The sequence below is a fragment of the Saccoglossus kowalevskii genome, chromosome 20 (assembly GCF_978046115.1).
Source record: "Saccoglossus kowalevskii chromosome 20, keSacKowa6.1, whole genome shotgun sequence".
In the NCBI taxonomy this organism is placed as follows: Eukaryota; Metazoa; Hemichordata; class Enteropneusta; family Harrimaniidae; genus Saccoglossus; species Saccoglossus kowalevskii.
In genome coordinates, this window is record NC_140660.1 from 3,800,359 (window position 1) to 3,813,193 (window position 12,835).

General features: G+C 34.0%; 2 long non-coding RNA genes across 2 annotated transcripts in view; one reads left to right on the forward strand and one right to left on the reverse strand.

Moving 5' to 3' along the window:
* Nucleotides 1-438: 438 nt before the first annotated feature.
* The window catches only part of LOC144356112 (uncharacterized), a 35,081-nt gene continuing 22,684 nt past the window's right edge, over nt 439-12,835 (forward strand). Inside the window, exon 1 of the long non-coding RNA XR_014927976.1 lies at nt 439-546. This is a non-coding gene — a long non-coding RNA (uncharacterized LOC144356112). The remainder of the gene's footprint in view (nt 547-12,835) is intronic.
* LOC146729915 (uncharacterized) lies at nt 4,832-5,326 on the reverse strand. Its single transcript, XR_014927950.1, has 2 exons — nt 5,261-5,326; nt 4,832-5,028 (listed from the first exon to the last, which is right to left on the reverse strand). It is a non-coding gene; the product is annotated as an uncharacterized LOC146729915 (long non-coding RNA).

A 12,835-nucleotide genomic window follows, 5' to 3' on the forward strand; every position in this document is an offset into this window, starting at 1 on the left:
AGTGCAACATTCTGCACATTTTTGTATTTTTTATATTTTTATAATTTGATATTTTTGCTTCAAATGAATATAATCTCTCATTGCATGCAGATTCTGATCAAATTCTCAGAAAGAAAAAAATTTAATTTTGTGAAAAAAAGTTCATTTTTGTTTTCGAATGATTAAATCAAAGTGCATCAACCTTCTAACCGAGAAATGACGATTAACAAAAATATGTATAAGAAAGACACAAACACACATGTGGAAGCAAAGTTGGTTTTGAGGAATACAGGACAACACACAACAATGACAAATTCTGATGGACAGACAACTGTGGAAGTAAAAGAGAGAAAGACTATGCCTGATTGGATGATAGGGTAAAATAGCCACTTATTCAGCCAATCAGAAATAATCTTTCAAAGTTAAATCAGAACTATGAACGAATAGAAGAACAGACTGAAATTTGAAATCAAAGATCATAATTTGCTAACATCAGTGGAGAAAAGAGACAACAAACGTCAAAATTCGAGAACATCAGTGGAGAAAAGAAATGAGTAACAGCAACAGGTAAGACGGAGCCTATAAATACAGTTTTCAATAGTTGAATAAATCAGACAATAATTATAAACACATGGAGTCAGAAGTCAGTGGACACAGCAGATAAAGTACCGGCACTGTAAAATATTTTTTTTAGGAATTTACTGTCACTGCAAAATTACTATAACCATCAAAAATTCTTGTGCTATTAGAATTTAGAATGTGAAATGAAATTATCCTTGTTTTTACACATGAGTATGTCACATCATACGGGATACATATCAAATACATTGCAGTGTGCTTAATTATATGCTTTAATTATTAAGGATGTTTGTAAGCGTGATTGCATTAGGAAGATTCCAGTTGAGTTAAAGCAAATTTATAAGGCAGAATTTGATATGTCAAAAAAAAAATCAGCAAACAAGCTGCTCTCTGATTGGTCTGACTGTTAGGTTTAAGGGTTGGGTAGCCAATCAGGTACAATGTTTTATGTAGTTTTTCACTGACTCGAAAGTTCTGGATTAGATTCCCAGAGCTAACTACAAGTCAGTATAAATCTGAGTATTGTCTGCCATAACATCCAAACACGCAGTATTCGGTTTGGAAGACTGGTTTGCATGTGCGCTTGCAATTAACATCTAAGACAAAAAATGTCAGGAGAGACAACAGTGACTGTCACCTGGTGTGAAAAATATTACCTGGCACCAAAATATTCAAAAAAAAATGTTTGTAGTGAAATGTTCATTGTTAATACTAACATTTTACTAGACTCATACAAAAGAGTATTTTTTTAAATATTTTTTCCCATGTTTTGCATGATGTGTCTCACACACAACAATAAGTGAGTTCACAGTGATAATAAATTCCATGTAACATAAATTACTCTACAGTAGCAAGTTCATCTGAATGGGAAAATGGAAACAATACCTGTTTTGTTGTCGTCAATTGCTACCAGTGCTTGCGTCAACTTGAACTGCAGCTTCTCGATTGTATTCTAAAAAACAAAACAAAACAATATTAAATTATGAAAACATGAAATCTAAAATTTAAGAATTTAACGCAATAATGCAAAAAATGCACTAAAATGCAAAATATTTCAATATTTTTCAAAAATTCCTTTATTAAGGTAGAATGCTACTTCTAAGTTTTGTGCATGGGCAAATATTTTACCGTCACTAGCAGCAGTAAGAATATTTTGTGTCAAAATCTGTCTACAATGAATCATCTTAGTATTAGCACAGATCTTAAAAAATAGGTTTATGGTATTAATCAACATTATGTGAACTTTTTTGGTTCATTGTCAATCTATTTTTAGAGAAAAACTGTCAAATAATATGCATAAAATTTAAATTTAAGCAGCAGTTTCCATAGACCACAATGAAAACACATTTCCTCTTTAAAAACCATTAGAAATATTGTCAATTTTGTAATACTTCTAGACATCAAAATGTATCTTGTAAGACACTGTATATTTTTTTTTCACCATGTGACCGAAAATAATTTAGAGATATTGAGAATAGTGAAATGCTACAAAACGGACAAAACATACTATTCTCACTGAATTTTATTTGTGTATTTTCTCTGAACAGAGTGTGGTGACCAAATATTTTTAACCTATTTTCTTAATCCCTGTAAGATGATCCATCAAATAAGTAAAAATAAGGAAAATGACAATATTTTTACTTTTGTGTAGCATTCTATCTTAATTTTTAAGTAAATGGCTACAAAAAATATATCCATATTTATAGAAAAATATTGAATATATTACATATATTTGAATAAATATGGATATATTTTTTTGTGGATGTGAGGAAAGTTGACTTAGACATTCAAAGAGCTAACAATGGGACAGACTTTGTTCCGATTTAGTGAAAATCCCCCGAAAAATAAAATTGTCATGCAAAGAAGATAAGAACATTATAGCATATATGGTGTTTACACGTGGGGGGGGGGGAGGCTAGCCTAAACTAGGTTAGTCAAAAATCCGTGGTTTAAAACTCTGGAGCGTTTACACGTATTGCTGGTTTAGTTTAGATCGGCATGACGTCATCATTTTTTGCGCCCTCTTCAGTAGAAAAGCAGAGAATACTATCCTCGGGGGGTTGTACCTGTGTTCATATCCTCAATTTCTAAGCTTTTAGTTTCAAGAACCCCAAAACCTTCTTAACCCAAGCAGTGTTACACTTCCCATTTCCAGATCTTCAGTTTCAAGGACCCCAAACCCTACTAAACCTAGCTGTGTTCATATCCCCAATTTCTAAGCTTTTAGTTTCAAGAACCCCAAAACCTCCTTAAGCCAATCAATGTTCATAATCCCATTTTCAAATCTTCAGTTTCAATGACCCCAAACCCTACTAACCCTAGCTGCTTCTGTTTGTGTTTTCTGTTTCTGGATCTCCAGATTCTTGATATCAATTTGTTTATACAGTTTTGTCATCTGGTCTTCTTTGTCTTCAATTTCTAAAAAAAAGGAAAAAACTTTAAACATGTTTGTTGTTGTTTAAAAAATATGCCCTGATTTTTTATTATTTATTTATTAAATTCTTGAATACTATAATTTTTCCCGCCAAAATTGTGATAATGTTTACAAATTATTCAATGATTTTAATAATAATTTAATACAAAAGTGACATAACTTTCTATTGCGTGAAAAATGACAGCTTTTTTTGTGAAAGTTCAGTTTTTGAAACATTTTCAGTTCCAAGTTGATGCAACTTCTATGATTTTTTTTGTTTTGTATACAAACAACAATTTCATGACATGTTGTACCAGTAAGAATTATTTTTGCCAAAATTTTGATGACCCCTGACTAAAAGTAACTAACACTGAGTTATTTTCCGGTCACTGCGAGATCTTGCATAATGCATGAAAGGCGCAGACCAAATGTTTGCCGATTGAATTTACATTTTTTTGTAGTTCAATGTCGAAACTTGCAGAGAGGAATATGATGTTAATGACCTCTTACTTCATCAAAATTGACCACTATCATCTCCTTGTATTGCCCTGCCTTGTAATGCTATGGGAAGTGCGCCCTCATTTCAGGGAAATAATTTCCTGTATCACACCTGGCCCAGTGCGTCCAGCTTTCATCAATCAAAACAAAACGTGTCATTCTAAATTATGTCTCGTATTTGAGGTAAAACAATCGTAATTACACATATAAGGCTAGGTGTACGATAAAACCTTTATGGACTGGATGCTGCCCTCAGTCGTACGGCATCCTCGCAAGCTTTGGTGCACAACATTGGGTCAAAAAAGTTGTATCCAATCCATAAAGAATATCATCAAATATGTATAGCACCTTATTAGGCACGGAAACACCTCAAAAAGTAATTTCTCATTTATCCAATCCCATGTGATGTTTTGACGTCACCATGAACTTTGTTTGTCCTGTTTTTACGTTCAATTTCAAGCATTCTACGTGATCTTGCAGTTTACCATCATAACTCGCCATACTAACCTGTTTGTGCACCAAGTAATTTCTCTGTTTAACTCTGAATGTCTTCCTTGGCCTGTGATACGGCCTTCTCTAATTTCTTCTTGTTCCTAGTATACAGACAATAGGCTGTTATAATAGTTTGTTCACAATGATGAACTTAAACATTAAGTAATGTAATAGAAACAAGGGGAAAAAAGTTAAAAAATCAATCTGTTATTCAGATATTCTCCAAAATTACTACGCTATGACAACTTATACATCATCTGAGAGTTTAGATATGGTAATGCAATTATACTTGTATAAGTCATATTAATGCTAGTCTGAGTGCCATTCAACAACCATGGACATATGACTCAGATCTTCTATGATCATAACCAGAGACATTTACTGTGACCTCTCAAACCAGAACAGGTCATCATGTAATTATACGGCAAATAACCATTAGTGTTTTAAAGAAAATCAGTTAGCACTAAAATACTAACTACATGGGAAAAATATACATGTATAACCATCATGGTGTAGCTAAACATAATATATTTTAACCATATAGTCTATAAAAGGTAGCCATGACCATGGAAAATCTGACACTACAGCTCAACCATCATGACCATGTTCTGCCAATGGTCGACCATGATCATGGAAGTTATGGTTGAGCATAGTCATCGATGTTCAACCATGATTGAGCATTATCATGTACCACTGCAATTAGTTATTGGCTATGATTGACCATCAAATACCATGGTATACCATGGTTGCCCATTTGCTTGGGTAATACCGGTAGAACAAATACAGTATCTTTTTTTCCACAGTGACACATGAATATCAAAACTGGAACCTCCCTGACTGATACATGTGAACTATTACAATGTAACTTACTTTGTTGCAGCTTTGCCACCAGTTAACGTATGCACATATGTCACCATTTCATGGTTCAGTTCTTGTAGTTTCTGTGAAGCACTCGCCGCTGTATTTAGCGCATCCTGTATACTGTCAGACACTTCCTCTAAATGGATATCGTTTCCTTTCGGCATCAACTCGTCTTCATCATATGTATTGATGAAGCTTACAAAAAACTATAGAAAAAACAACAACAAACTTTAAGATGGTATCAGGGGAGGGATTGGCACAAGAGGGTGCCATCTGATTTGAATGGAACATTTCGAAGTCAGTCAGTCGTAGCCCATCATTAACGCAACAACGTCCCTTCTATGAATTTCAGCAATTTTTTTACAGAATAATCCTAAACATAACTTAGAAACATCTTGTAGAAAAAAAAAGGCTCTAAAATGATATCTAGTACAATACAATTCAACCGACAGCCAGTTTGACGCCACAATTTCTTGCTGGAGCATGAGTTCTACGCGTGATTTTATTACGTTCAAAATTGTTCCATTCCAAACTGCGCATGTACACACACTGTGGTTTCTCAAAATGCATACTAATTAGGTAACTTGTCACTGACAAAAGTTACTAAAAACATTTTGAGCAATAGTACTAGAGTGAAATATAAACGTGCCTCCACATTATACATGAATTTTGTAACTTGCTATGATCAGGGTAAAGAAAACACATATAGTTACTTTCAACAGTTTGCTAGAGCCTGATCAAAAACATGTTTCAAAAAACACCTTTACATCAGTATTTCGATATATTTTTTTGGCTCGTAAATATAGAATCTGTCAATTTAGAACTATCATGTATTCTATCGAAAAGCATTTTGGCACAATGTTACTGAAAAGATGATTTTTTCATTGCTCATGAATATTAATTTATGCAAATTAAACAATTATTTCCACCAATCGTGTCATGCAACTCCCTCCTGGATGGTATGTTAGTATTCAAATTAAAGGGCACTGGTCACCATACCATGCCCTGTTCGCAGGCATTATTAAAGGTCAGTGGTTGCAACAGTAAATTGCATTTGTGATTTTAACCTTTTCACCGCCAGTTCTCTCTTTTCATCACAAATTCACAAAATACTCTTGTTTTATAGTCTGCACTTACCTTCAGAAGCCTGAGACAAAAATAGCCAAATTTTTTGAGTAAAAACTGAAAATTGACTCAAATTTTGTCTGTTGGCTCCAAAATTAGAGTTCATTCCCAAAAATATTCAAGAATATAAAAACAAGCAGCCTATCAGCTGAGATAGCTCCGCTGTTAGCAATGCACATTTCAATTAAAGAACTGAAGACATCATTAGAAAATGAACACTATGAATAGTATCAAAGCAATCGGACTTACAGTTTTTAACAAGAAGTCGAAAATATCACTTTTTACCAAAAATTACAAAAATATTCACCAAAATAAATTAATTAGAGAATTGAAGATATCATCACAAAACGAACAAATCTGAGAGAGGTCCACATGTAGTACCTATATATGTAATATCAAAGCAATCGGACTTACAGTTTTCAACAAGAAGTCTAAAATATCACTTTTTACCAAAAATGACAAAAATATTCACCAGAATTAGAGAACTGAAGATATCATCACAAAATAAACAAATCTGAGAAAGGTCTACATGTAGTATCTATATATGTAATATCAAAGCAATTGAACTATTGGTTTTTAACAAAAAGTCGAAAATATCACTTTTTACCATACCAAAAATTACAAAAATATTCACCAAAATTAGAGAATTGAAGATATCATCACAAAATGAACAAATCTGAGAGAGGTCCACATGTAGTACCTATATATGTAATATCAAAGCAATCGGACTTGTGGTTTTTAACAAGAAGTCGAAAATATCACTTTTTACCAAAAATGACAAAAATATTCACTAAAAATAGAGAATTGAAGATATCATTACAAAATGAACAGATCTGAGAGAGGTCCACATGTAGTACCTATATATGTAATATCAAAGCAATTGCACTTGCGGTTTTTAACAAGAAGTCGAAAATATCAGTTTTTACCAAAAATGACAAAAATATTCACCAAAATTAGAGAATTGAAGATATCATCACGAAATGAACAAATCTGAGAGAGGTCCACATGTAGTACCTATATATGTAGTATCAAAGCAATTGGACTTGCGGTTTTTAACAAGAAGTCGAAAATATCAGTTTTTACCAAAAATGACAAAAATATTCACCAAAATTAAAGAATTAAAGATATCATTACAAAATTAACAAATCTGAGAGAGGTCCACATGTAGTACCTATAAATGTAATATCAAAGCAATTGCACTTGCGGTTTTTAACAAGAAGTCGAAAATATCAGTTTTTACCAAAAATGACAAAAATATTCACCAAAATTAAAGAATTAAAGATATCATTACAAAATTAACAAATCTGAGAGAGGTCCACATGTAGTACCTATAAATGTAATATCAAAGCAATTGCACTTGCGGTTTTTAACAAGAAGTCGAAAATATCAGTTTTTACCAAAAATGACAAAAATATTCACCAAAATTAGAGAATTAAAGATATCAACATGAAATGAACAAACCTAAGAGAGGTCTACCCAAGGTACATATACACCAAGTATCAAAGCATTTAGGCTTGTAGTTTTCATGAAGAAGTCGAAAAAGTAAAACATTGACACGGACGACGACGACGACGGACAATCACTCATATGATAAGCTCCGCTCGACAAAGTCGACAGCGGAGCTAATAAAAGTGGGAGGCAGTGTTTGTAAAACATGAGGAAGGTGATTTTATTTACACAGACAGCAACAGATGGCCTAAGCAACTGGTTGAGTCACAAATTTAGACTTCCTTCCTACCACAAACCAACGACAAGCAGCTACAGAGAAATTACTAGATTTGAAGTTTATTAGTATGGGTCTATTCTCTGGGATGGAGCTACATCACAGAATGTTCTATGTTGCTAAGACGTGTACCACTGTACCATGTATTTCGATGGCCTCTGATCAAGCTGGTGTGGAACGCCAGTCAAATAGCCAGGGAAAACAGCTGAAGTCAAAGAAACAGCACAAATTATGAGATAATCTTGAGCAACAATGTTCAAGAGGTTCTCCACAACTATCCCAAAGTACAGTTTTCAATCGTTGTTTTCACCGGTTACCGATGGTTGCCAGGCAGTGAAAATGCTAGGATGTTCGCTTGCGAGCATATATGGCAATGTGACGGCTGATTCAAACTTAAAATTATTCTTAAATGTATAAAATAATAATCTGAATTTATTTTAAGAAAGTTAAAGAGGAGCAGAGGTGTGGCTTTTGACACTCTGTACATGAAATTTGAGATCTATGAATGAATTCTGTCGATAAAAACAACTTTTATGTGCTGCGAAATGCCCTAAATATCGGGTATAAAACGGGCTGTGAAGCAGACGACAAACGTCCATTTTTCCTGGCGTCATTTCGCCTCTAGAGGGCCAGTCAAATGACGTCATCAGTGAACGCTGATAATTGAACCCATTCCCATAGAGTCAATCCCATAGAAATGCTACTATGAAAGACCTTATTAACTGACTACTTAAAAGTTGAAACATGGCGAGGTGTTGTATTATGAATGCCATAACGATTCATGTTATGTTTCCCGAAATCCCAGATAAAAAATCACGTTGTTGGTTGCGAGAAAACGGCAGAAGAACTAACCTGAAAATGAAGACACGTACAGCGCTCTAGCTATAGTAAACAGTGAGTAAATAAATATTGTTTGAGTTAAAAACTAAATTAGAAATACGCTAATATCACTTGAACTACAGTAATCAACTTCCCACTTTTAATCGACCACTTATCACTTAATTTCTGACCGCACTGTATTTTCCGACCGAAAAAAGACCGCATTTTTATCGTAATTTTTCTCTCACCAACTCATTGAAAACACCGACCGGTCGCCCAAACACTGGTCACTGGCACAGGAGTGATCGAAATAGTGGTTTTGAGTGATACAGTTTAGGGATACAACGGGTACTAACTATTATTAAATTTCGAACTACTCTTCAAATCTATGCATTGTATCGTTCGCGGACAAAACTTCACCTGTGTCCAAAATTAAATAACTGACTTTGCGTAATTATTAAGAAAGCGATATATTACAATGTTGACATTTTTAGAGCCGGTACAACATTGAAAACAAATTTGCGTAATTAAAAAAGCAGCGCACTAAGTAAACGACCTCAAAATATACAAGTTTGCCTACAGCACCGTTAGAACTAATAACAATTTTACAAGATTGACGCGTGGAGCATGAAAGAAAAAGATTGCTAAAGTAAACGCGCCTGTTCAGTGCGTGACTTGGGGGTCAAACTTCGGTCAACACACACTTGATATCAGCATCGCCGCACAGTAAGTTACGCAATGAAGTTCTTAAAGTTAAATTGCGTCCCAAAATGATGTCGTTGATCACTCAGTCTTTTGCAAAATATTATAACTAGTTTCCAAGCTTTTGATGCAGCCAGATTTATTTAACTTTGTGGAAATATAATCTTTTTATTTTCCTACTGTGGAATACTTTATTTTCGCTGGAATTAATTTTTGCTGAAAAGGCCTTTTGGGAGTTTAGTATGGAATTTATTTTCACCGATTTTTGATGAGTTTAATGTGAAATATAGAAAAAAAAGTATATTCGCTGGATTTTATTTTCACGGAATCATCCCTTCAGCGAAAATAGGGAAAATAAATTCCAAACAAAAATAAAGTATTCTACAGTATTCCTTTCTGTTCATTCATTGTCTTGACAATAAGTGTGAATTGCTGTGCGAGCTTTTCGTACCCGACTGCGGTCAGACAGCGTCATGAAATTTATGCATAAAAGGCGGGCGACCTGCGGCTGTTTGATTTCCTACTCTCTCCTAAGCTAGCGATTAGTGAGAATGGTTATTAATATATTACCCGATGTTTTGACGGCTATTCAACGTTTGTGCAAACAAGAATAAAAAAAGGTAGTGTATACAATAGCGATATGACTGAGATGTCATGGAATTTGTTTACAATATTGTACCGGCTCTAGTATTGGACACAGATGAAGTTGTTCGCGAACGATACAGAGTGGTATAGATTTGAAGAGCCGTTCGGAATTTATAATAGTTAACACTTGTTGTATATCCCCAAACATTTTGACTACTCCTGTGCCGGTGACCAGTGTTTGGGCAAGCGGTCGGTGTTTTCAATAAGCGAGCGAGAGAAAAAAAAACGGTAAAAATGTGGTCGTTTTCCGGTCGGAAAATACAGTACGATCGAAAATTAAGCGATCGTTTAAAAAGTGGAAAATTAGACAAAATGAGTACTGTGGTTCAAATGATATTAGCATATTTCTAATTTAGTTTTTAAGGTAGCGAGACTATTATTTTGTTGAAAATTACGATTTTCACATTTATTTATTAATTGATGAAATGCACCATAAACTTTCATATGATAAAGTCAATATAACATAGAATGTCATGTAAGTTGGTTAAAATGTAGATTTTCTGAAGGGAAGCAAGGCAGCCTCAGTAGTGTTTTCCAAAATCAACAACACAGGTTTAATCTGTGTGCCTATAAGTTTCAAAGATAAACTCAAGACAAAGCAATGTTAGGACGTGTTATCAGTAGCTATCTGACACACAATGAGTGTTTCCAAACATTTGAGTGGTTTGTCTCCGCCCCTGTTTGTTTCACAGATTAGTCATTTGCATATGAATGTGTCAGACACAAGGTCACACAGCCACTGAAAAAAATCATTGATTTTGGTGTTTTCATATGCCGAATTTATCCAATTATAGCTATCCCATTCTTTTATTTTTTTGGTTTCCAATAGCCTTACACATTTGGATGTCCCTACACATGGTAAAACAGACCTTGATGGGAAAACAAATTGATTGTGCCGATAAACAAGCTTGAAAATCTTTGCTGTTACTTCATGGACGTTTTCTAGGAGTTTATGTTTTTCAAAATACAAGGTCTTTAACAAAAAATAACGTATACTTATTGTCGTCGGATTAACACCAAATTTTCACAGCTTTAAGGTGACAATGAGAGGAACTTGAATGTGTCCAGACAAACTATTTCATCGATTATTTACCAACGAGTTGTGGTTTGAGTTGGGGGCAATGCGACTAAAACAGTAATTGAAATTCAGGACACTATTTTTTAAAACGCGTTGCTTGAATAAAACTAGCCAGACACATTCAATTTACCAGACTATTGAACAACTAGGAAAAGTGAAAAAAATACTTCTTATCGCCAGCATAAATGCGTAATTTTTTTTTTTACAGAAAAAGTAATTTTTCACCTTTGATTGAGTAACGCGTCGTAGAATGCAGATACGGGCATGCAAAATACACTTGTGAAAAGCTTGAAGTCTGGCGATTCTAAAAATATATACTTTCCCGGGTCTATTTGTAGTCATTTAGTCACAATTAGAAGATGAAAACAAGTATGCAAATAATAGTCCCGCTACCTTAACTCAAGTAATATTTATTCACTCACTGTTTACTATAGCCAGAGCCCTGTACGTGTCTTCATTTTCAGGTTAGTTCTTCCGCCGATTTCTCACAACCAGCAACCTGATTTTTTATTTTGGATTTCGAGAAACATAACATGAATCGTTATGGCATTCATAACACAACACCTCACCATGTTTCAACTTTTAAGTAGTCAGTTAACAAGGTCTTTCATAGTAGCATTTCTATGGCATTGACGTACTAGAATGAATGAGTTCAATTATCAGTGTTCACTGATGACATCATTTGACTGCCCTTTAGAGGCAAAATGATGCCAGGCAAAGCGGGCGTTTGTTGTCTGTTTTATACCCGATATTTAGGGCATTTCGCAGCACATAGTAACAAGTTATTTTTATCGACAGAATTCATTCATAGATCTCAAATTTCATGTACAGAGTGTCAAAAGCCACACCTCTGCTCCCCTTTAAAGCAGAATTGAAGACTATAAATCATCTTTTACATATTTTAATTATTATGGGTTATTGTGCTATAGGATACTGTAAAATACTTTATTTTAGCTGGAATTAATTTTCGCTGAAAAGACTTTTTGTGTGTTTTGTATGGAATTTATTTTTACTGATTTTTGACAAATTGAATGTAAAATATAGGGAATCAAAGAAAGCTTAGAAAGAACTCCCATGTGCTGAGAGTATTGGAGACACATTAAAAATAATTCGAAATTACTTAGCTGAAAACTAATTATGCAAATCAGAAAATTAATATGACCAGATTTGAGTGTAAAACTAATGAGGTCTGCGCAATGTAACAGAACCAAAAAATTATGAATTATTATGCTTATTAGGGAATTAATATGAACAGATTTTTACCCCAAACTAATTAGGTTTGTACATTGTCCTAGAGCATCTTTGTACTAAGTTTCATTGAAATGGAATAATTAACACCGCGAAAACTCCAAAATTTCGACCCCTCTAAAAATTTGACCGCCTATTTATTTGCCGGGTTTCGGTGTTTTATTTACCTCCAAATTTTCGACTCCACTAAAAATTGCCGACTCATTCTTATTCGAAAATTGCGACCAGTTTTAGTTTTCCCCCAAACGAAAAAAAAACCGATGTGAGCGTTCAAACGGGACCTTCCTCAAAGGCATGAATCCGGGTTTCTGATTGACTGAGAGATTTTTATTTTATTGGTAACGAAAATATATTCTAAATAAACGAAGTTTCAAATAAAAACGAACACAAAAATCTCGGCATGCTGCGTTTCTGAATTGTTGATTATTACTGTACTCAGTAGTGATTATAATAATGTACACAAAATAAATTTGTTGAATGGTTATGAAATACAAATAAAAGTCAACTTAGTTTCATCGTAAGCGAATGATTCCGGTCTCGTATAAACGTTTGATGCTGTAGGATATCCGCCATGTTCTCTTAGGTCAAATAGGTCAAATCGCTAATTAACCAATCAAAAAGCTGGATGATGCGAAAACGGCATGATTTTTTTTAAATAAAAAAATTAGTTGTT